Source organism: Vicugna pacos, chromosome 13 (assembly GCF_048564905.1).
Source record: "Vicugna pacos chromosome 13, VicPac4, whole genome shotgun sequence".
Taxonomy (NCBI): Eukaryota; Metazoa; Chordata; class Mammalia; order Artiodactyla; family Camelidae; genus Vicugna; species Vicugna pacos.
The window spans coordinates 27217984-27240297 of record NC_132999.1 but is presented as its reverse complement, the minus strand read 5'-3'; the positions used below and the strand labels follow the sequence as shown (position 1 = coordinate 27240297).

General features: G+C 45.6%; 1 long non-coding RNA gene across 1 annotated transcript in view; it reads left to right on the top strand.

Annotated features, from left to right (window-relative positions):
• Positions 1–22314, top strand: part of LOC116283096 (uncharacterized) — a 327554-nt gene that overhangs the window by 28855 nt on the left and 276385 nt on the right. Inside the window, exon 2 of the long non-coding RNA XR_012079083.1 lies at positions 10144–10260. This is a non-coding gene — a long non-coding RNA (uncharacterized lncRNA). The remainder of the gene's footprint in view (positions 1–10143; positions 10261–22314) is intronic.

The window sequence follows — 22314 nt, the reverse complement described above, 5'->3', positions numbered from 1 at the left end:
CAGTCAGTGTCTGCAAGCTTCCTCCTATTGTCCCCCTGCTATTTCATAGCTTTCCATTTTGTGTTCCTTCTCAGCTAAAAATAAGGTTTTGTTTGCACACAGGGCAGAGGCCCTGGGACCCTCCTGAGAAAATCCGCAGAGGAAACAGGACATAGAGTGGACTGCAAGGGCAGAGACGTCATTCCTCAGCTCAGAGAGGCTGGAAGCACGGAGCGGGAAACGGCACTTCCCCTGTGTTTTTATGTTTAGCTGGGGTTTAATTAATAACCGGCAAACAAGTCTATAATTAACTCGATTTCCCTTTTGGCCGGCCAAGGGAGTAATAAGAAAGCTCCTTTTTAAGTCCCCAGTGTTGCTGGAAGGATGGGCGGGAAGTCAGCCTTCCAGCATGGCTTTCCCAATAATGAGGGCCCTGCAGAGCATTCCTGGTTCCCTCCCCCTGCAAATTGTATTATCTGTACCAGATGTTGCATTAAAAGAAGAATTACTATACTTCAGGGCTCAAATGATATGTGCCTGATTTATCGCCCTGCCTCAGTGTTAAATGCTACCTAGCAGGATGCTGAGAAATGATATCTTATTATTTTGTGCAGTGCTTAGGTGGATGAAGATGTGGAGGGCAGGAAGGGGTTAACTCTTTCCAGGCTGGGACCCATTTGGATGGTCATTTTGCTTGCCTTCTGACCATTTCAGATTTCCCCACACCTACCCCACCAAACACATACCCTTTGGGTTGTTTTTATTTTTCATCTCCAAAAATGACACACTCAAGACCCTGTCTTGGCTCCCCAAATACCGAGGCATCTTGGACATCAAAGATGAAGTCCCAGGTTTTAAGGGTAACATTCAAGACCTTCCTCTAACTACCCTTTCCACCATCCCATTATTCCTCTTCCCACGTGCTTTGCCCCAGAGCTCTCAATGGTCTGGCCTGTGCCTACAGCCTCATTTCTTGCCCCTCTGCCACACTGGCTTGCTTCCAGCTCCCGGAAAGTCCAGATTCCTTTGCGCCTCAGGAACTTGACACGTGCCTCTTCCTCTGCCTGGAGCTCTCTCCCTTCCAAGCCTTTGTTTGGTTAGCCCATCTGTCTTGTCTCAGCGTGCACGTCACTTCAGGAGTCCCGATATTTTTTAGCTATCCCTTTCTATTCACTCTCATGGTACCATGTACGTTTCCTTTCTAGCACTTTGCATAATGTATACTCATTTATCTAGTCATGTGCTTATTTGTCTGTTTCTTCTATTGCATTATGAGCTCCATAAGGCCTGGGACTGAACCTGTTTACCACTGTAATTCCAGAGCCAAATACAGAACCAGGCACAGATGCACAAGCTTATTTTATTGAATAAATGTCTCCATGAATAGCCAAGCTGCCTGCCTGCCCTGTTCTCGCCCTGCTCATCATCCTCCCTTTGATTATTTCTGCTTCTAGAAGAATTTCTTCCTCACCTATTCCTGAGACCGTCTTGCCCTTCCCAAAAGCTCTGTCACTTACTGGCTTTGCGAGCTCGTGCAAGTTACTTGACCTCCCTGTGCCTTGGTCTCCCCATCTGTAAAATAGGGATCACAGTAGACTAGCCTCCCCTCTGGCTGTGCAGATTAAATGTGTGCCTGGCTCATGGAAGGTACGTGTAAAATGTCTAAAGGGAAACCGCTAGTGTTTTCTTGGTGACTCTGCATTTCCCCTAACATGGCTTTAATTGAGGCCTTTGCTCTGGCTCTGTTTCCTCCAGCCACACCCTTTGGCTTTGACTCGGCCTTTCTCAGTGTTCATGGCTTCAGAGGTGCCGCAGGTCAACTAGAAGGGCAGCTAACCCAGACTCAAGGAGGCTGCTCAGAGGAATTTATACCTGAGCTGGTTCTTAGAAAATGGAGACTACTTTGCCAGATGCCAAACTGGAACAGAATGTTCCTGGCAGAGGGACCATGAAGAAGGCCCAGAGGAGCTGGAGAACAGGGTGTTTGGGGACTGTGGCTCACATGAGGGCCCAGTCTGTTTGGAGAAGAGGGTGCAGATGGGTGCAGAGGCGGAGGAGCCTGGGACTCAGAGGACTTCCCTGGTCATGCTAAGGAGATGGAGTGTGTCCTGTAGCTTGTGGGCAGCAGTCAGCGTCTTCAGGAGAAGAGAATGCCACTGTCATCTCCAGATGCTGTAAGAAGGCAGCCTGGGCCGATAGCAGGGCTCGTGGTTCTACGGGACACGAAGGGGAGCAGTGAATGCTTCAGCTGAATCCACGCCCAGCTCAGCCTGCAGAGATGGTCTGGATTACAGGAGCACTTTCCTGGGTACCACATGGACTCCTGGGAGTCACCAGCCTCTGAAAACCCAGGATTTTAAAGATGTGCCAGCTCCCCAGGCATGGAGGGAGCTTCCTTCTCCTCATTTCAATTCCACTCTAATAGGTTCCAGGGGGAGCTGTGGATTCCTGAGCAAGCAAGCAGCTGGAGAGGAAAGAAGGTAGCTTTTGTTGAGGGCCTGCTCTGTAAGGAACCTCGCATGTTCCTGGGGTGAACATTTTCTCTTTCAGTCCTCCCAACAATCCTGAGCTACAGGTGTGGTGACCCCAGTGTTTATAGACCAGAAAACTGAGGCCTAGGGAGGCTTGAAAAATTTCCCACGCCAGTCCTGGCAGCGTTTCAGGCTGTTTACTCTCAAACTCTTGTCATCGCTACCTTACCTGGCTGTGGCTTTACCTAGCACCCAGCCTGGAGTGATCTTGTGGTACATGTGTTATTGCTCTACTAGACTGTGACCCTGTTCAGTGCCCAGCACTGGGCATTTCACATATTAGGTTCTCAATATGTGTTTTCTGATTGGTCCAGTATCCTCTGAACCTACAATTAATTCATCAGTCACTAGAGGGCATTATGGGTATGCAAAGTGGAGTGAAATTAAGAGTTACAGATGACTTAATTACCCAGCTACCCTCTCTTCTATCCTTCCTTCCTTCCTTTCTTCCTTCCTTCCTTCCACCCATCGATCATTCACTTGTTCGCAAAACAATGATGAAATGCTTCACATATACTATGTGCTAGGCTAGGGACACTGGGGTTAAAACCTTCACATTTCTCATTGCTTTTGGCAAGTATGGAGGAAAGGCCACCATGGGTTTAAATCATAAGAACACATAGACACCCCTTCACTCAGTCTAGGAGTCAAGGAAGACCTCTCTGAAGAGGTGATAATCTGCGCTAGGTTTAAAACTGAGTTGAAATTTGCTAAGTGTAGAAGGGGAGAGAGAAAGGTATTCTAGGCGAGGAGCCCAGAGAAGTGACAAAGTCCAGAGACTACAAGCAGATTGGGACGGATAGATGTAACGGAAGCCTGCAGGTGGGGCTGGAGACGTGGGCAGGGCCTTGAATGGCAGGATGAGGACTGTGGACTAGCCCTGAGGTCTTCAGCAGAGTCCATGAAAGGTTTTAAGGCAGTTGAAGGTGAGAGAGAGAAGGGATTCTTTTGTCTTTTAGAAAGATCACTTTGGTCACAAAGTAGAAAATAAAAAACCGAGGATAAGAACAGCTTGAAGATGGTATTAATCCAGGCAAGAGATGATGGTGGCCTGAATGAAGGCAGCAGATATGAGGATGGAGAGAATTGGATGGAATTTCAGATTTAAACAAATTTTCAGGAAATAGAATTGGTAGGTCTTGTTGACTAGCTAGAGATGAAGGAGCCGATGTGGATTCCCAGGTTTCTGTTCTGAATGACTAAATGGATAGAGGTGACATTTACAGGGGTGGAGAGCGTGGAAGGGAGGAGCAGAGTTTGGAGGAAGACAAGTTCCGTTTTAAACATGCTGTGTGCGATCTGCCTCTGGCACAGCCAGCTGAAGATGTCTAGCCAGCAGCTCCATGCGGAAGTTTGGTGCTTAGAGAAGGTGCTGGGATGGGTTGGACAGACAGATTTTTGGAGGCACAAGCATACGGATGATCTTTAAAGACACAGATTTGAGTGAGTTCAAGTAGGATTAGTGTTTGAAGGAAGAAGAACTGAGAGTTGGAGTGGCCTCCGTGATTAAGGACCAAGATCTGAAAGGGTGGGGAAGATCTCTATGAAAATTACATCGTTGAAACCCCGGGGAAGACCTTTAAGAAGGCTTGGTCAACAATGGCAAAAGCTGCAGAGGTCAGGAAAAAGAAGGACCAAGATGTATTTACTGGTTTTAGCGAGTAACATGGGGAAGAGCAATTCCTATGAAATGGTGGGTGTAGCAAAGCAAGATATAATGGCTTGAGGAGTAGTTAAGAGGTGAACAAGTGAAGGCGAGAATCTTGGGTGTGAAGGAAAGGAGAGAAGTTAGGAAGTGCCTCTCTAGGAATATGACCTCAAGTTGGGGGTGGTTAAACTTAAGAACAGAGAATCTTGACCACATTTATGAAAACACAATGAGTAAAGAGGAAGAGGCTGAGGATACAAGATGGAGAGCAGATACAGATAAATTTATGGGTGGCAGGTAGATTGCAGTGGATGGAGGAGACAGTTGCCTCATGGAGGCATTTTCATCCCAGGAAAATGAAAAAAGAGACTGTAAACGAAAACAAGGTATTACCCTTAGCTACACCTGTCTGAGGCTGAAAGTTAGTCTCAGAATTCTGTTGCAAGTCCTTGTAGTTGTTTTGTATACTCATCTGTCCATTCATCTAGTTTCCAGTCACTCACATTCTGGAATCTACTCGTTCGTGGGTCTGACTGTGACCCAACCAACTTGGCAGAGCCAGTTCCCATCCTTAAGTAGAAGATCTGTTATTCTGAGTTTATTACTTTTCTTTTTATAAAGTTCCCAGATAAAGATCCTTTCCAGGTATTGTTAGGGATTGAATAAATGAATGAATAGATGAACACATGAATGAATACTCACTCCAGATCTTTCATCCAACCATTTGACCCATATTTATTAAGCAACTGCTATGTGCAAGGCCACCGTAATGAACTACATGAAACTCCTAGAGCTTACTGCCTGGTTAGAGATACAGATCTGATAAGAGGTCATCACACTACAAAATATTAAATGCATTTTGTGGGGAGGGGCATAATCTATACACAGGAGGCTGGAGATGCTTCCTGGAGTGGGTGACTAACGGGAAACCCAAACTCTTCAGGTTAATCCATGCTGACTATTATAGTCTATTGTTTTATGAGTGATAAATCAGAATATTTCTTTCAGAATCTGCTAAACTTATGAATGTATGAATGAACGAATGAAAGAATGAATGAATGAATGTTTTTTCCCTAGCTTATTAACAGTATTTATAGTCATCTATCTTTAAACTCTTCGCTTCCCAGAAAGCATTAACCTCCAGTCACCAGCAGCCCGGTGTCAGGGGATTTTGTAAATAGGGAAATGTTCTAATTCCAGCCTGTTCTTTTCTAATAACAGTACTTTTCTGGGAAGAACTGTATGTGTCTTCTCATCTGACTATAGTAAGTATTTAAGGCAAGGCACTTGAACTTTGGATGGATGAGACCTATTTCCAGTTGAAGAAGCCAGCTTCTCCTTCATTCTGAAGGTCATTTAATTGACCTGAAAGCTTGTGTGAGCCCTATGAAAATGATTGTCAGTGGAGGATGGTTTTGCTTATAAATTATGGAAGTAACTAGGGGAATCAACAATTTTAGCCTCTCTGCCCTAGCCTTTCTGCCAGGCCACCCAGAAACCAATCCCCAGCAGAGAACACTCCTCTACTTTTGTAAATCTCCAGAGGGAAAAGAATCTACAGCTTTAACACAGCTCCATTATGGTGGCTAGAAACGATAAAGTCAGGAAATGCACTGGGATAGAAACAAGATTGATAGATGTTTGAGGATTTACAAGTGAAGCTTGGCTAATAAAAATAATACTGGCCACTGTTGATGGCGTCTACTACATGTTGGCCTGGTGAGGGGACAGGCCACCTTTGTCCCTGTCTAAGGAAGTGAAGAAAAGACAGGAGGCTATGCTGAATTGGGGATAGAGATGGAGTCAGCCATGGTTATGTCCCCTTGGCCACCAGTGTCCTGGAGCTGCAGGGGCCATTTTGAAATGCTCTGGTATGACCCAGTCATTCACTATGGGCTGAAAGGGGAAATTCTTTTTACTTAGCACAGAGAAAAGGCTCTAAACAACGAGGAGTTATCAACCAAGGTCTCCTAAAGATTTCCTGGGTGCTGTTTGTCAGGGGTAATACAAGAGAATTAGGAAGCTAGAGAGAAAAATATTGACTATTGCACAGAAGAATCTTGAATAATACTATCTTTTTCACTCCCCTGCCTCAGCCTTTGAGAAGGATTTTTTTTTTATTGAAGTACAGTCAGTTTACAGTGTTGTGTCAGTTTCTGGTGTACAGCACAGTGTTTCAGTTGTACATATACATAAATATATTCCTTTTCACAGAGAATAATACTGCCTTAAAAAAATTAAACACCAAGTTGTATGGTTTAAAATCAGGGGACTGTCGGGATCCAGAGAAGGTGGGGGTTGCTGGTGGGGAAAATGCTCATGAGAGGCTTTTGGAAGGAGAAGCAGCTTGTGCTGAGTTTTGAAAAATGGGATGGATGTTACTGTATAGCACAGGGAACTATATGCAATTTCTTGTAATGAACTGTAATGGAAAAAAATCTGAAAATACACACATATATATGTACATATGTATAACTGAATTGCTTTGCTGTACACCTGAAACTAACACAGTAAATCAATTACAATTCAGTAAAAAATAAGAATAAAAAAAATGGGTTGGATGTGTTGAAAGGCCCTTGCCTATATCTCTAACTCGATCTGGTGCTGCGTCCTCTTCTGTCTCTCCCTGCACACCATATTTCCTGCATCATAGACTGTTTCCCCAACAGCCAAGCTGTTTCCCGGCTCCATGCTCTGGACCATGCTGTCCTGTTGCTGGGATGCCCCCCATTCCTCTGCCTGGAGAACCTCAAGATTCAGTTCAAACACCCCCTCTTCTGCCGAGTCCTCCATGAACCCCTCTGGCTGACTTATTCACCACTTACTCCTGTTGGAATTGTTATTGTATTATAGAATTTTTATTAGATTACAATCATGATAATTGCTAATAAGTAATATTGTACAATAATAACTATGATTTTATGATCATGTCAATCATAGTAATTTATAAAATGCTTCTTGCTAAGGTCTTTACATGCATTACCTCATTTAATGCTCACAAGACTGCAGTGAAGTAGGTTCTACTGCCAGGATGCCCCTTTTTATGGATTTGAAAAAGGAAACTTAGAGATTCTGCAACTTGCCAGGCCTCTCCATCAGTAGTAGACTCAGGATACAAACCCACATTAGCCTGACAGTCTAAAGTCTTAAACATTACCCAATGCTGCCTCCTATAGAATTATAGTGGCATTTACTTGTCTGAAGTTGGCTCCAGGGAGGCAAAGATGGATGAGATGGAGTGCCTGGAATGCCCCAAGGGTTCATAGCCTGGTGCGGGAAGAAAGAGGTACTCAAGCAAGTTTTTTCAGGAATGCATTTCCCCCATTCTAGCTGGTTGTGTGTTTGGCACAGCAAAAGCCCGGGGCTGAATGAATGGAAGCCCTCTGCTGTTTCACGTTCATTCAAGACTCTGCTACCATATGACCCAGCAATTCTACTCTTGGGTGCATAGCACCCCTAAAAAGAAAAAAAGTAACTTGAAAAGATACATGCACCCTAATGTTCCTAGCAGCATTTTATATATATATATATTTTAATTGAAGTATAGTCAGTTTACAATGTTGTGTCAATTTCTGGTATATAGCATAATGCTTCAGTCATACATGAGCATATATATGTATTAGTTTTCATATTCTTTTTCACCATAAGTTACTACAAAATACTGAATATAGTTCCCTGTGCTATACAGTATGAACTTGTTGTTTATCTATTTTATATATATTAGTTACTATCTGCAAATCTTGAACTTCCAATTTATCCCTTCCCACTCCCTTTCCCCCTTGGTAACCATAAGTTTGTTTTCTATGTCTGTGAGTCTGTTTCTGTTTTGTAAATAAGTTCTTTTGGCTTTTTTTTTTTTGGTTCCATATATAAGTGATATCATGTGGTATTTTTCTTTCTCTTTCTGGCTTACTTCACTTAGAATGACCATTTCCAGGGCCATCCATGTTGCTGCAACTGGCAATAGTATTCCATTGTATAAATATACCACAGCTTCTTTATTCTGCATCTGCTGATGGTCATTTAGGCTGTTTCTGTGTCTTGGCTATTGTAAATAGTGCTGCTGTGAACATTGAGGTGCTCCTTTTGCCGTGGTTGTTTTTGCTTCATGTAGAACTTTCTTGAGCTGCAGGAAAAGCTGGTGCTTTTCTTCCTGTGGGGCCAAAAGCTTCTCCTGCAATGTCAGGACCTCCTTGATCTCCTCCAGTGACAGTCTCTCTTCCAGCTCATTTTTCTTACTTCTTGCCTGCTCTTTATCTTCTGTTCCATCATCCTGTCCACCTCTTCTTCCTCCTACTGCTTGAGCTCTAGGAGTGCTGGGAGTGTTTGGACAGAGGGTAACAGACTTAGGATGGGTCCACCTTCTATGTACTTTCTCTGCAGCCTCCTTTTTTTTTTTCCCACCCCATTCTCCAAAAGTGTGGGACATTGATCAGAGTGAGGGGAGGGTAGACATTCCAGCAGAGAGAACTACAACAAAGTGAGAAGCTTGTCCTCGAGTTGAAAGCAAAAGTGATGCTCTCAGACTTCCAGAAGGTTAGGGAAAATGTTTTGGAGGGATGACACGCTGGTGGGGGTCCACCTGGGATCAGTTTGGACACCTTTACCCAGTGGCTCCGGCTGCTATGCTCATTACTCCCCTGGGCTGTGCCAGAGGCTGAATCCGTTGTAGATTTTGTTGGTTGCCGTGTCTATTGTGTCCAGAGCCAAGGCATGTGTTGGGGGAGACCTCCTTTCCTCGTGACCTCATCTGAGCAAACACTATCATTAAAGATACAGGTATTCTTTTCTTTCTTCTCTGTACATTGAAGCAATGGAGACATCATGGTGAATTTTTTTTTAATTAAAGTATAGTCAGTTTACAGTATTGTGTCAAATGTTTCAGTTATACATATACATAAAAATTTGTTTTCATATTCTTTTTCATTATAGGTTACTTAGGTTACTACAAGATATTGAATACAGTTCTCGGTGCTATACAGAAGAAACTTGTTGTTTATCTTTTTTGTGTGTAGTAGTTAGTATCTGCAAATCTCGGACTCCTAGTTTATACTTTCTCACCTCTTTTTCCCTCTGGTAACCATAAGTTTGTTTTCTACGTCTGTGAGTCTGTTTCTGTTTTGTAAATAAGTTCATTTGTGTCATTTTTCTTTGATTCCACATATGACTGATATGGGCTCATGATAGATCTAAACAGTAGAACCTCCTGTCTGCTGACTCAGATACATTCTGAGTCCCTTATGAACTGAGTGACAGGCACTCTGCCTTCCTCAGCCCCTGCCCTGCCTGTGTTTGAGGCTCTGTGTCTTGGTTGAGCTTGACTGCCTGGTCCCCTCCCTGCTGATGCTGATTTCTCTCCCAGGACAATTCTGCTGGATTCTTCTGACCATTCCACTTACCATTTCCAGACATGTCTCAGTCCCAAGGGTAAATATTGCTTAAGCTCTAGCTGGGAACTCTGTGTACACAAATGAGGAGTTTACTATATATATAATTGTAGTTATTAAATTCTTTTTTTCCTCTTAGTGTTGTATTGCAGTAATTTCCTCATGTCATTAAAAATTCTGTAGACTTAATATTCTATCATTTGAATGGATATCATTACTCATTCATTTGTGTTTGGAAAATTGCCCTCCCCCTACTTTTCTGCTTAAATTGTAAAAAAGTCTGAGATGATTATCTTTGTTCATAAATCTTTACTTGTGTTCTTATTTTAAGGAAATGATTGAGCACTCAGCAAAGGGTATGATTTTTTTTTTAGAGACAATTGATATATAATGTCAAATCACTTTTCAGAAAGATTCTACCAAGTTACCCACCGCCAGTCAATTTGATAGGCAGAAATGAGAATAATAATGATTAATAATAATAGTGATGATAATTATAATATTATTCTAATTTGCATTTCTCTGATTCCTGGTGATGTCAATTGAAAGATTTTTTTTAGTCTTTCATGTTTCTACTGTAATTTTTCTCCTTCTTTAGACATTATCAATTATCTACTATGTGCCAAGAAATCAATTTGACACCAGGAAGTGAGGAATTTGATATATAACACCAAGAGTGGACCGTGTGGCTTGAGGAGTTTCGTGGGACCATGAGGTAAGGAAAGTGCCTAACCTGGGGCCAGTTTGGACATCTTCTTGGTCACCCTGGCTCCTCAGTACCCTGGAGAGGGTCTCTGTGGCTTTGTGGGAGGACAAGGACTTTGGCATCAGACATGCCTGTCTTCAAATGTTGGCTCTGTCACTTGTCAGTTGTGTGACCTTAGACAAGGTATTTTAATCTCTTTAGCCTTAAATTCCTCAGATGTAAAATGGTTAAAATGTAATATTCCTCTAAGTCTGTTGTCTGGATGAAAAGAGAGAGTAAAAAGAGAACAAACATAAGCATCTTACATGTGGTATCCACAATAACCATTCAGGGACCATCAAAGCCTGCTCAACCTCACCCATTCTGGGGGTCTCTCTCCCGCCCTTCCTGTGGTATTGCTCCTGCCCGACTTCATTCCTCTCACAACATTTCTGTCCCTTAACTGGTCTCCCTGTTCAACGTTTCATCCCTGCCATTTATTTGCTACACCACCTCTGATTAGCTTTCTAAAATTAAATCTAATCATGTTCCCACCTTAAAATCCTTCAAGAGCTCCTTAATGTGATTGAGACCTGGCCCCTCCTAGCCTGCCTCGTCTCTTACCTCTCCATCTCATCACACCCTGTAGTCTGGCCACACAGGGCTACAGTCCCTGAACCAGCTCCTGCTTTTCAGAGCCTGGCACTTGTGAACAGGTTGTTTCCTACTTGGACCCTTTTCTTCCTTTCCCATCCATATAGTTACCTCCTGTTCATCCCGTAGACTTTGACTGAAGTGAGACTTTGCTTCCCTGACCCTTCAAGCCGGTCAGGTGCTCCCTCCTGGGGCCTCGCCATCACAGCACAGAGACAGCCCCTCCCCCTCCTTCCTTGTGGGCAGGGATGGCATCTTCACGTCTACATCCCTACTGCAGAGCCTAGGACTGGATTTCCCAACATTGGCACCATTGACCGTGACTGGCTGCATAAACTGTCTGGCCTCAAGATGAAAACACAGAGTCCCTTTGTTCAGAAGTTACCAAAAATTTCAACATGGCAACAGCAGAACATAAGAACAAGTGGGGGCCCTTCTGAGAGCTGGGCCCTATTGACTGTGCAGGTTACTTGCCCAAGAAGCACACCTCCCGTTGACATTTGGGATCAGATGATTCTTTGCTTTGGGACAGTCCTGTGTGCTGTGAATGCCTGGCAGCATCTTTGGTGTCTCCCTACTAGATGCCAGTCGCATACCTCCCCAGTTGGGGAGAGTCGGGGACAAAAATGTCTCTGAATATTGCCAAATGTCTCCTGGGGGACAGAATCACCTCTGGTTAGGAAGCCATGACCTAGAAGACTGAAGGCATGCAAGACAGTCTCCCGGGTGTACCTGTGCTCTGCTAAAGGTCAGGGGAAAAGTACGATTGGCAACCCAACCGGCCTGAGGAAGGCTAATTGGAGATGTGATGTCTTGGAGGACGTCTCAAAGGATAAGTAGGATTTGGATAAAACCCACTACCTGGTCAAGTAAGCTGACTTGGCAAGAGCTCTGAGGGGCTTGGGGGAGGGGGAGCATCCAACAAGACAAGGAAGCTTTGGAAGCTTCTAAACGAGTCACAGATCTGGTGGCTTCATGTGAGTGGGCTGTGAGATTTAGAATGAGAAAGCGACTTTGAAAGTTCTTCCCTTGGAGTCTTTTTTGAGGGGGTAGAGGCAAGAGTGACAGAAACCTTGAGGATCAGAGAGAACTCTGGGCCGTAAGATCCTGGGCAGGCTTCTCTAAAAACAGGGGCCAGCCAACTGCCACCCTCAGGCCAAGCCTAATGGCCTCTCAGTGGAGCTGGATGTGCTGCCTGTGTCCTCATCTCTCTCAGATTCTCCCACCCCCATGAGCTCCTGGAAATGCTGCAAACAGATCATCTCGTTTGTCTTGCCGGGGAGAGAGTTGAGGGGGGGTGGAGTGCTATGGCTTTTGGGGGGTAGAGGATCTAGGTGGTGAAAGCAGCTTGAATTTCTTGGGCCGAGTACTAGGAAACAGTACATCAGGTCAGATGTTCGGGATACAGCGAGTTTAGGCCTGGTTGGATGAAAGGACTCTCATCCTCCACTGGTCAGGACAACCTAGTTGAACTTTGATACTGGTCAGTATCCTCGGGTCCCCATAAAAACTGCTGCTTAGAGAGGGTGGTTTCCTGGGAGGAAGGAAACTGTAGGTCCAATAGGAGTCAAGGGATTGCAGATGATGGAATCCTTCTCTGAGTCAGGTCTTCTCTGAAGCCCACATTCTCACCTGTATGCACACTGGCATCTGACACCCTGTCCTCTATGTTTTAGCTGTGTGACTTAGGAAAGTTACTTAACTCCCCTGTGCAACAGTTTTCTAGTCTTTAAAATGAGACTGATACTGACTTCACAGGTTAAACTGATCATAAGGATAAACAGAGATCTTGTGTGTGTGTGCAGGGACGAGCCTCTCCTCACGGCGCTGAAACAGAATGCCAACTGACATCCGTTAGAAGCTTCTCGTGGTCGCCTGTTTGATCTAGGACCCTTTAAGTGAATCCAGCCAGAGTCTCAGAGTCAGTCTGCGATTAACAAGGGTTCTCAATTATAAGCAATTGAAAATGAACCCTGACACCCTCAAATAGGGTGTTGGAGGCTCCAGCATCAGTAGGCACTTGGAAGACACACAGGAATCAAGGAACCTTCTGATTGCCAGGGAGACAAATGGCAAAATGCAAACATTCATCTTTTGGAAGACAGCCAGTTTGCACCATCCATCAGTACCCTCACCGCCGATGCTGGACAGCACGGCGACTGCGAATGAGCCCTAATCCTCGTTCATCTGGGCAACTTTGCTGGCTGCTGGGAGCAGGAGAGAGCGAGGATTTCCCCCACTCACTGTGGCTTTCACTGTGAGTGTGGGCTGCTTCTTCCCGGGGGGTTTCCCACCACGTAAGAAGAACCATTGCTGGGAGGCCAATTAGGAATGAACAGATGTCCCCCTCTGTCCTACCTCTTTGGCTGCCCAACCTTCACTGAAACCTTTCTTTCTAAACATATTCTAACACACACACACACACACACACACACACACCCCTTCTTACTACTGAAATTGTATTTAGCTTCTCCCCAAAGGAACAAGAACAAAAGCTTTACTGGTTATTGCATCCAGACTGTGTCTCCAGTTCTTTCTGTAATCTGTCGATTAAATTGTGAAGTTCACCGGTGCTATGTCCCATCTGTATAATGGTGGGGAAGATGCAAAGGCAAAGAAGGGAAAACTTCAGAAAAATACATGAATATCTCACATTGCAAAGAAGGAAATCCAGAGAGAGGTTCTGGTCCTTGTTTCTGCATCACTGGTGTTTGTGGCTTTTCTTTACTATTTCATCCCAGTGGCTTTTGCTTCAGCTGGTCCCTCCCTGGTCCCCCTGGTGAGTGGCTCAGATATTTAGTTTTGAGGGCTATGAGCCCTTGGTTTCGGGCTGCAGAGTTTCCCACCAACTGTTACTACTAGATATGGCAGAATCAGGAGGACCTCAAGCTCTGTTGTTACTACTCCCCTATTCCTGTTACTTCAGTCCTGTTTTTCCTTGACCATCAGGGTCAAACACGCTGGCCAGTGTGGTGAGTGTCCTTCTTTTCAGTCTGTATTCTCAGTGGCACAAGGAATCCGAACGACCAGATGGTCGTGGTGAATTCCAGTTCAGGTGACCATTGTTATATCGCCTTGTAGAGGTTCCTCCCTGAGGAATAAGGTCCCCCGCCGATCCAGTGAGCCAGCGAGGCCCCGAGTTGTGGGGACGGGAAGCACGTTTGTGAGTGGGCGTGAGGAGGGCGACCTTCAGTCCCTGGGTTCTGGACACTTCGTCTGGCAGCAACATCACTGTAAGTTGTTGCTTTATTCAGAGCATTTCTCACTCTCGGCAGGATGGTACCCCACCTGGTGACATGTTACCCTGCTGGCATGATCACTGATTCTTCACCTGACCAGGACACCATTCTGTGAGTACAGCAACTCCTGGGAAAGGGCACATCCTAAAACAAATCAATCCCATTGGCATAAAACCATTGCTCTCCTCTCCCGCTTCCTCTCTACCCACCTCCATCCCTCCCTTCCTTGGCAAAGCAGGTGAAGAAAGGTACTGTGAAATTTTGCTTTCTGGGGAGATTTCCCTTCTCTCTGGTTCCTGGGTGGAACTACAAAAACTATAGTGCTCCTGTGTCGGTGCACTAATCAGAGGTCTTCCTACGAAGCTATAGGGATGGGCTGATGGAGGAGACGGTCATGGCAGGAGCGTGCATCCCGGGGGTGCAAGCATCCTACTCCTGCCATTTACTGATGCCTTAAGAGCCTGTTGAGCCTGGTCCCATGGGCACCATTTTCATCTGAGGATGGACTGCTGCTGGCCTTGCACTTTATGGCTGGTGGATTATACAGCACCCTGTCCATAATGCTCAGCTAGATGTGAGTGCTGACTTCATGTCCCATTTTCAGTCATTCAGTCTCCAGCAGGGCCCAGTAACAATCCAAACCATGATTTTTAAGAGGCTGAATAGTGCCTCGATTTGTTGTTGTTGTTTTTCACCGCGAGTCTTGTACTGGAGCTTGCTATCAGTACAGCATTCCAATCTGACAGGGACACCTTTCAGTGCTGTTGGATCTGCCGGGTCATCACAGGTAAGTTGCGGAACGGACTGCATTACAAGCTGGCCCAGGCAAAGAGCCTTCTCCTACTGTGATTTCGCTCAAAGCTGGTGGCTTACTCCCGAGACGGCTTACAGCAGCAACGCAGACGGAGTGTATGTGGCCTCCAAACTTCAAAGGCTCACCAATTATCGTTTGTTTCTAAGTGGTAGGAAGTGCAAGGCACAACAACTGAACACGGACTTTTGGGAGACTGTCACGATGTGCCTTCAGCCGCTGGCCCTCAAGGAGTTCGCAGAAGCGAAGTCTCCCAGTGTCGGGGGGTTTACCTCTCATTCCCTGGCTTGCATGTATTTTACCAAAAGCGTCTTCAGTCCTTGCTACTTCCTGCGTTCTGGTCCGAATAAAGTGATGCTGTTAATGTAGTGGACTAACATTTTGCCACCCGGATGGAGAGATGGTGAAGGTCTTTGTGGCTTAAGTTGTGGCACAGACTAGGAGTTGTGATAGTTTCTGGAGATCGACCAGATAGACGGCTGTCTCTGCCAGGTGAAAGCAAACTTCTTGCTTTTTCTGATACTTGGTGCAGAAAAAAAATCGGTTGCTGCATGCCAAGTATCAGATGTAAATGCTTTACTCCAGTAAACAGCACATCTAGAGCAGTAGTTTTGTTTTGTTTTTGTTTGTTTTTGTTTGTTTGTTTGTGTGTTTTGTGATACCACCTAATTCTTTTCATTCACAACAAACATTACCCTTCGGCTGTCGATCACAGATGATGCCACAAGTCTCTGGAATTTTCCCAATGAATTTCCTGGTCCCAATAAATGACCTCCTTCTTACCCTTTAGAGTTCAAAGCCCATTCAGAGATAAATACGGTAATTGCGTATTAAAACATCGCAGTTATTGTTGATAAAGCTGATCGGGGACCGTGGCTTTCCATCTGAGGCCAAGTGGGTTTGCTTATTTTTCACCTCTGAATTTTGATGCCCTGCCCGTCATCGGCTCGGTGGAGCCACCACGGGCCTCATCCTAGGGCTGCAACTTGCCACAGTAAACTTAAGGTGTGGAGCAGCAAAAACTCTGCGTTCCTAGCTTTAGGCAGACTGGTTTAAAAGAAGAGGATGCAGTCTTGTTGAGTATGTTTATTTCCTTTCTCTAGACTTAACAATTCAACGTGTCATAGAAAGTGGTGACGTTTTTCTCCTCCCGGGGAGAAAAAGCGGTAAGGAATGGAGGAAGAGGCCAGGGGCACAGCAGTGCCTCCACGCGAAGACCCGAGTCTGGGGAGAGGGAGGTTGTGCCCACATCCCTCCCCACCGCTGTGACTCAGCACCGCTGGGTCCCGCTGTGCCTACTGCGATTAAGCCTGACTATCCCTTGCGCTGGGCATCGCCTGCCCGCAAGCCTTGAGGGTGGGCCTGCGTGCTCTGGCTTCCAGGGCATGTACTGACGGAGCGCCTCCCGTCTTCAGTTGTGGGCGTGAAAAGCAGGGCACTGTGTCCGCCGGTAGTGTGTACCATGGGAAATTCCTCCCAGATAGGAGTGGGGATCAGGTACTGAACAGCCGAAACACTAAATAATTGTCGCGCTCTCCGCAGATGTGTTTACATCTCCACACTCCAGTAGGGGAGGGGGGCTTCTCTGTGTTACAACCAAAGCAGCTTCTGCTTTGCAGAGTCTGCCCCACTGTCCTCATCATCCCCTCTCCTCTCGCTCCTGGCCTGCTGATCACCGGCCCTGCTGCCTGGCTCTGGGCTCCAGCCTAGGTTCCAGAACTCTCCTCCAGGGCAGACACTGTGACATTCGTCTCCCTGTCATCACAGAAGAACGAGGATTCTCCTCACCCCCCTGCCTCAGCCTGGGGCTGCATGGATCTCATCAGGGCCTCGGTTTAGTTCAGAACATCCCGCACTGACTGCGTGTTTGCTCTGTGTTCACGTGATTGGCAGTGCTGGAGACACGGGCTGGATCAAAAGCAGTCTCAGTACTTACCTGTCCTGCCCGCTCCCTGCCCCAGAAGGGAGATGACTCCGTTGTTCCTCCCTATGGGTGTTTTGATGTTCTGACAGCAGCTCAGACTTGGGGGAAAGGAAGACGTCATGGAAGGGGAAGTTTCATGGTTTTGGGTAGGGGGCTTGTGTTCATTTCCTAGAGTCTCTCTAACAAAGTACCATAAGCCGGGGGCTTAAAGCAACAGAAATTTATTCTTTCATAGTTCTGGAAACTAAAAGTCCAAAATCTAGCTTTTGGCTGGGCTGGTTCCTCTAGCAGTGCTGAGGGTGACGCTGTTCCGTGCCTCTCTCCGAGCTTCCTGTTGCTCCCAGCAATCCTTGACTCCTTGACTTGTAGCTACATCATGCCGATCTCCACCTCCTTCTTCATATGACGTTATTCCCATATGTGTCTCTTCTCCGCTTCTTAGAAGGATGCCAGTCATATTAGGTCAGGACCCACTCCAGTCCCGTAGGGCCTCACCTGAACTTGGTCACATCTGCTAAGACCCTATTTCCAAATAAGGTCATCATCACCAATACAAGGGGTTAGGACCTTTTTGTGGGGCACAATTCAACTCACAACAGTGCTAAATTCTTAAGAGATTTCTTCGAACTACATTTCCTTAAATCTAATGCAATCTTTTTTTTTTTTTGGTCTTTGAAATGAAGAGTATGTTTAGGAAGCAGCTCCTCTTCTAAAGTTTCCTATCCTAATTATTATCATTCTGCAGTTTTTAAAATTCAAGATTCTACAGGCTGCATGTCTTTTAGAAAAATATTCTCCAGTTACAGGTGTGACTTTCTTCAACCAAATCAAACGAACTGTGAATTCTCGCCCAGGAAGAACTAAAAAATTTCTGAATTGAAATACTAGAAGTCTGGGTAGGGTTGGAATGAAAAGGCTTATTTTTCTGGAGTGGAAAAAAAAAAAACCCCAAATAAATAAAATGTCCTTCACTTCTTGCATATGGCCAAGCCTCCATGTAAGGAAAGAAGAATCCTACAGATATTTATTTCAGGTCAACTTTTATGTCTTCAAGGATCATATGAAATAGTATTACTAACCTTTTAAATTCATACAATTAATGGCAGTTTACTAAATGCTTCCATGTAGTAACTCAGTTGTGCCTCAAAATATTGTGAGATTGTATTTTATATATAAAGAGATTGAGGGAAACAAGAGAGATGAATTGACTTGTCCGAGATCAGGTGGCTGGTCAGCAGTGGGCTTGAGAGCATGCCTCTTTGGCCAAAATTTCCAAATAATTCTGCAGGGCGTGCCAGTGGAGGGTGTGGTTCTTTCTGTATTTTACTTTCTAATCCTTCACTGAACTTGAAGATGCCAGAGCAATTGCTAAATAAATCTCTCTGAGTCAGGACTTTGCTAAGTGCTGGGGATTTTTACTGCCCCCAAGTAATTCACAGGCATAGAAACCAACAATTTCATTGGAGCTGAGATTCCCACAAATCTAAGTGTTGTGATAGATGGTACCCTGGTGCTGAGGGCCCTGTGCAGGGGCGGATCGACCTGCTTGGGGGAAGGGGATGTGTCTGCACAGGCTTCACAAGTTAGGGGACCCACGCCGAGGCTTGGAGGACCAGGAGAGCAACCCAGGCAGGATGGGAGGTGGGGATCATTAATGTCTGCATGCAGGGAAGTGCGAGGTTGGGTCTGCACAGGTAAGCAGGCTTCCATCGTGAGGGTCTCTAATGAAAATCTAAGTGTCTTAGACTTCATTTAGAGGACACTAGAAGGTAATGGTTGGGAAATGGGGGAGAAGATGAGGTTGTTTTAAACCAATGGCTCTCAGTTGGAGACAATTTTCCCTCTTCCCTCTCGCTCCCCATCCTTGATGTTTGACAGTATCTGGGGACATTTTTGGTTGTCCCAGTGGTGGGGGGAAGTTGCTACTGGCATCTCGTGGGTAGAGGCCAATTATGCTACTAAATATTCTACAATATACAGGACACTCTCCCACAACACAGAGTTTTCTAGCTAAAAATATCAGTAGTATCAAGGTTGAGAAACCCTGTTTTAAACAAGGGAATATTTCTGATTTTTCCCCCTGTTTTAGAAAGAGAAATTGGAAATTGCTAGAAGAGCTAGAGAATTTCTACATGACCCAGCTACCTTATTTCGTTTTTTACCCCCTGTGATATTTATTTATTTATTTATTTATTTATTTATTTATTTATTTATTTTACAGTCAGTTACAATGTGTCAATTTTGGATGTACAGCACAATGTCCCAGTCATGCATATGCATACATGTATTCATTTCCATATTCTTTTTCATTAAAGGCTATCTTATTTTGAATGTGCTTCCTTCTATCATAGACTGAATATATGGTATGTGCACATTCTGTTTTATTTGTATTCTCCCTATTCCACGATCCTCTTCTAGAGGGTATTCTGTGAGTTCTGTGTTCATGTGAATAGCGCCCCCTAGACTTGTGCAGTGCACAGACTGCACCCTAGTAGAATAGAGTTTAAAATTATTCACTCCAGTAGTGTTTCTCCTGAGTGCCCAGCACAAGCCTGGCAAAGGGGGTGCAGAATTTGATGAATGAATGAATGAATGAACCAATGATTGTGCAGTCCAAAGAAGGGGAAACTAATTGCATACCAGGTGATGCCAAAAGAGAAACTTGTCATTAAAATCCCAGCAAGGTATCACAGTGAATTTCCGGAGTGCATTCGAGTGGAAACAAACAGCTCTCTGCCAGGACCCTCTTGGCCGACACTTCACAGTCCCAGCTGGCGAGGGTCCCTTGGAGTGGAAGCTGGGTCTAGGCCTTGGAAAATTACTGGGTTTTCTGGTCTCCTGGGTCCTCTGCAGCCTTATCAGTGCAGCTTTGTCAGGGTTTCCATCGTAAACCCTGGGTGTGGGGCTAAGTGGCCTGTAAAACCTGACTCCAGGCTGAAACTGGCAGGAACCACGCCTGCTAAGATGCAATTATTCTGACTCCCGGAGTCTTCGGTTGGTTTCTTTGCTTAATTGCGAGAATGCAACCAAAAAGGAGGCCCTGGGCTCCTTCTGTTTCCAAGGACAGGCACAGAGAAGCTTCTGTTGCAGAGAAGGGAAACGGGCCCATCTCCAGCACAGAGCTCTGGGAGGCAGGGCTTTGGGAAGGCTTCCCACCAGAAGTTGAGAGATCCTGCTGGGCACGTGCCAAAGGCAGCTGTGTGACCCAGGCCAGCACCTTGCTCGCCCGGGCCTTCATGTCCCCGTGGTTAAATTGCTTGGTCCTTACGGCCGGCCTTTGTCCCTGAGTAGGGGTGTCCTGAGATGGTTGCCGCAAAATAAAATGCTTGTTTAAAGCCATGCTTCACACGTAAGCCCTCTTCACTCAGTGGTGACATTCATTTATTATTTCAGTCATGGCCTATTATGGCTTCTTTGTTTGGGGTGAGTAGTCTGGAAGTATAACTGAATCAGACCCTGCTCCAAATACAGGCCCTGTCCCTCGCCCACAGATACACAGCAGAAAGATCCCTGACCTCATGGGGATCTTAGTTTCTTCACTTTTTAAAGTTTGGAAAATAACACCTAATTTATGGCATAGGAATGAAATTTGAATGATATAATTTATAAAAAGACTGTAACACTGGCCAAAAAAAAAATTCTTTAAATCGAAGCTTTATATTACTAGTACTTGTGTTACACAGTAAAAACACAATTTCACAAATGCTGCCCTTGGGGTATATACAATGCTGTAAAAAGCAGAGGTGTGAGTGCCTGTGTCTGAGGGTGGATGGAGGTGGGAGAGGAAGTCAGAGAAGTCTTCATGGAGGAGGTGACGTGTCCTGAGAACTGAAAAATAGATCATGAATTATCTAGGCGGAGAAGAGAGGAGAAAACATTCCCCTTAGCAGGAACAGCACGTGTGCAAGTATTGAATGTGCACAGCTGATTGGAGCATGAGGACGCATCCTTGTACCCTGATCACAGGGCAGAGCGCAGAGGGAGGGATGGGATGTCTACACCAGTCCTTTCTTCCTTCTTCCCACCCCTGTTTCATTTTCTCCTTTCCATTTTAGGACATTTTTGTACATACAGATTCTTTGGTGCACAGATAAGCTTCTCGAGGGAGGGAACTGGCCCTCAATCATACGGTGAGTTAGTCAGTGCCCTGGCTCTGGGCTCACTGCTCTCCCGTGGAGGATGTGGGCTCCTCTTCCTCCATCAGAGCTGACTTCCCCACCTCTGAATCTGCTCATTTCTCCACCGCCACCCTCTACCCCACTGCTCGCCCTGCCGGAGGGCTCACTCCCATAAAGTTCTCTTAAAAATCTTTTATGACTCCTTCTTCCCGGCTCCCAGTCTACCCTGAGCCATATGTGGGCTTGTTAATTCCTTAAAGGGTCCATGTATGGCACATCTCAGGGATGCAGGCTCGCATCTGCAGGGAAGCAGATGCTTTCACTCTGGGGAAATGCCAGTAGGTGTCCACTTTCCCGAGTGAGGGACAAGGGTCAAGCAGAGAGCGGGGAGCAGGCAGGCAAACGCATTTTGAACACCTGCTGTTGTTGAAGATCATGCTGGCTACTTTCATAACAGAAACTGAGATTCACAGCCTGACCATTTTAACTAAATACCGTGGATGACTTGCTCAAATTGTCCTAGCCTCAATTTTCTCATGTGTAAATTGGGATAGTAGCGCTGACCTACTCCAGGGAGGGCAGATCAGATCCCTCAGTGGCTTTGAGGCTCTCAGATTTGAATATTCTCATTTATCTCCTCAGATTCACAAGCAACTCTTAGATGGAACAGATAATTCCTTGGCTCATCAGTTGAATGATTTCCCTGGAGTGGGCAGTCGGGGCATTAACACAGGACCTTGAATTAGGACCAGAAGCCAGAGGTTCTGTGTGCCAACTTGGGAAGGTTTGGAGTCAGAAGAGAAAATTAATTGCAAGGAGAGCAGCCCCCACTTCCTCCTTTTCGTACCTGGAAGGGATGCTCAGGGCAGTGAGGAGACCTGCTCAGTCCATAAAAGCTGGAGAGACAGTGTGACTATCTCTAAAGGCTCCTCCCTCTGCCCAGGCAGATCCACTGGGCTGTGTCTCTTGTTCCTGGGAGGTGTGTGCTGTCAGGGAAAGAAACTGACTTTGGAGTTAGGCAGGGTCTCCCCTTAGCAGTTGGATATCCATGAGCAAGTCGCTTAACCCCTCAGCTTTCCTCCTACGTGAAACAGCAGTCTCATGCGTCTTTCCTGAGGGGTAGATGACCTGGTTCACAGGAAACACCCCGTAAACGGTAGTTCCCCCCTCCAGCCAGCCTGAAATACCTTTTCTCCCTAAGGACTGCCACCTAGCCCCAGGGCACAGCTCAGTAAAGTCCCTGTAAAATTCAGCTTCTCTGGACCCAGCTTCGGAAATTACAGCAAGTTGATTCATCACATTGTTTGAATTATGGCAATATGAAAATACAAAAAACCC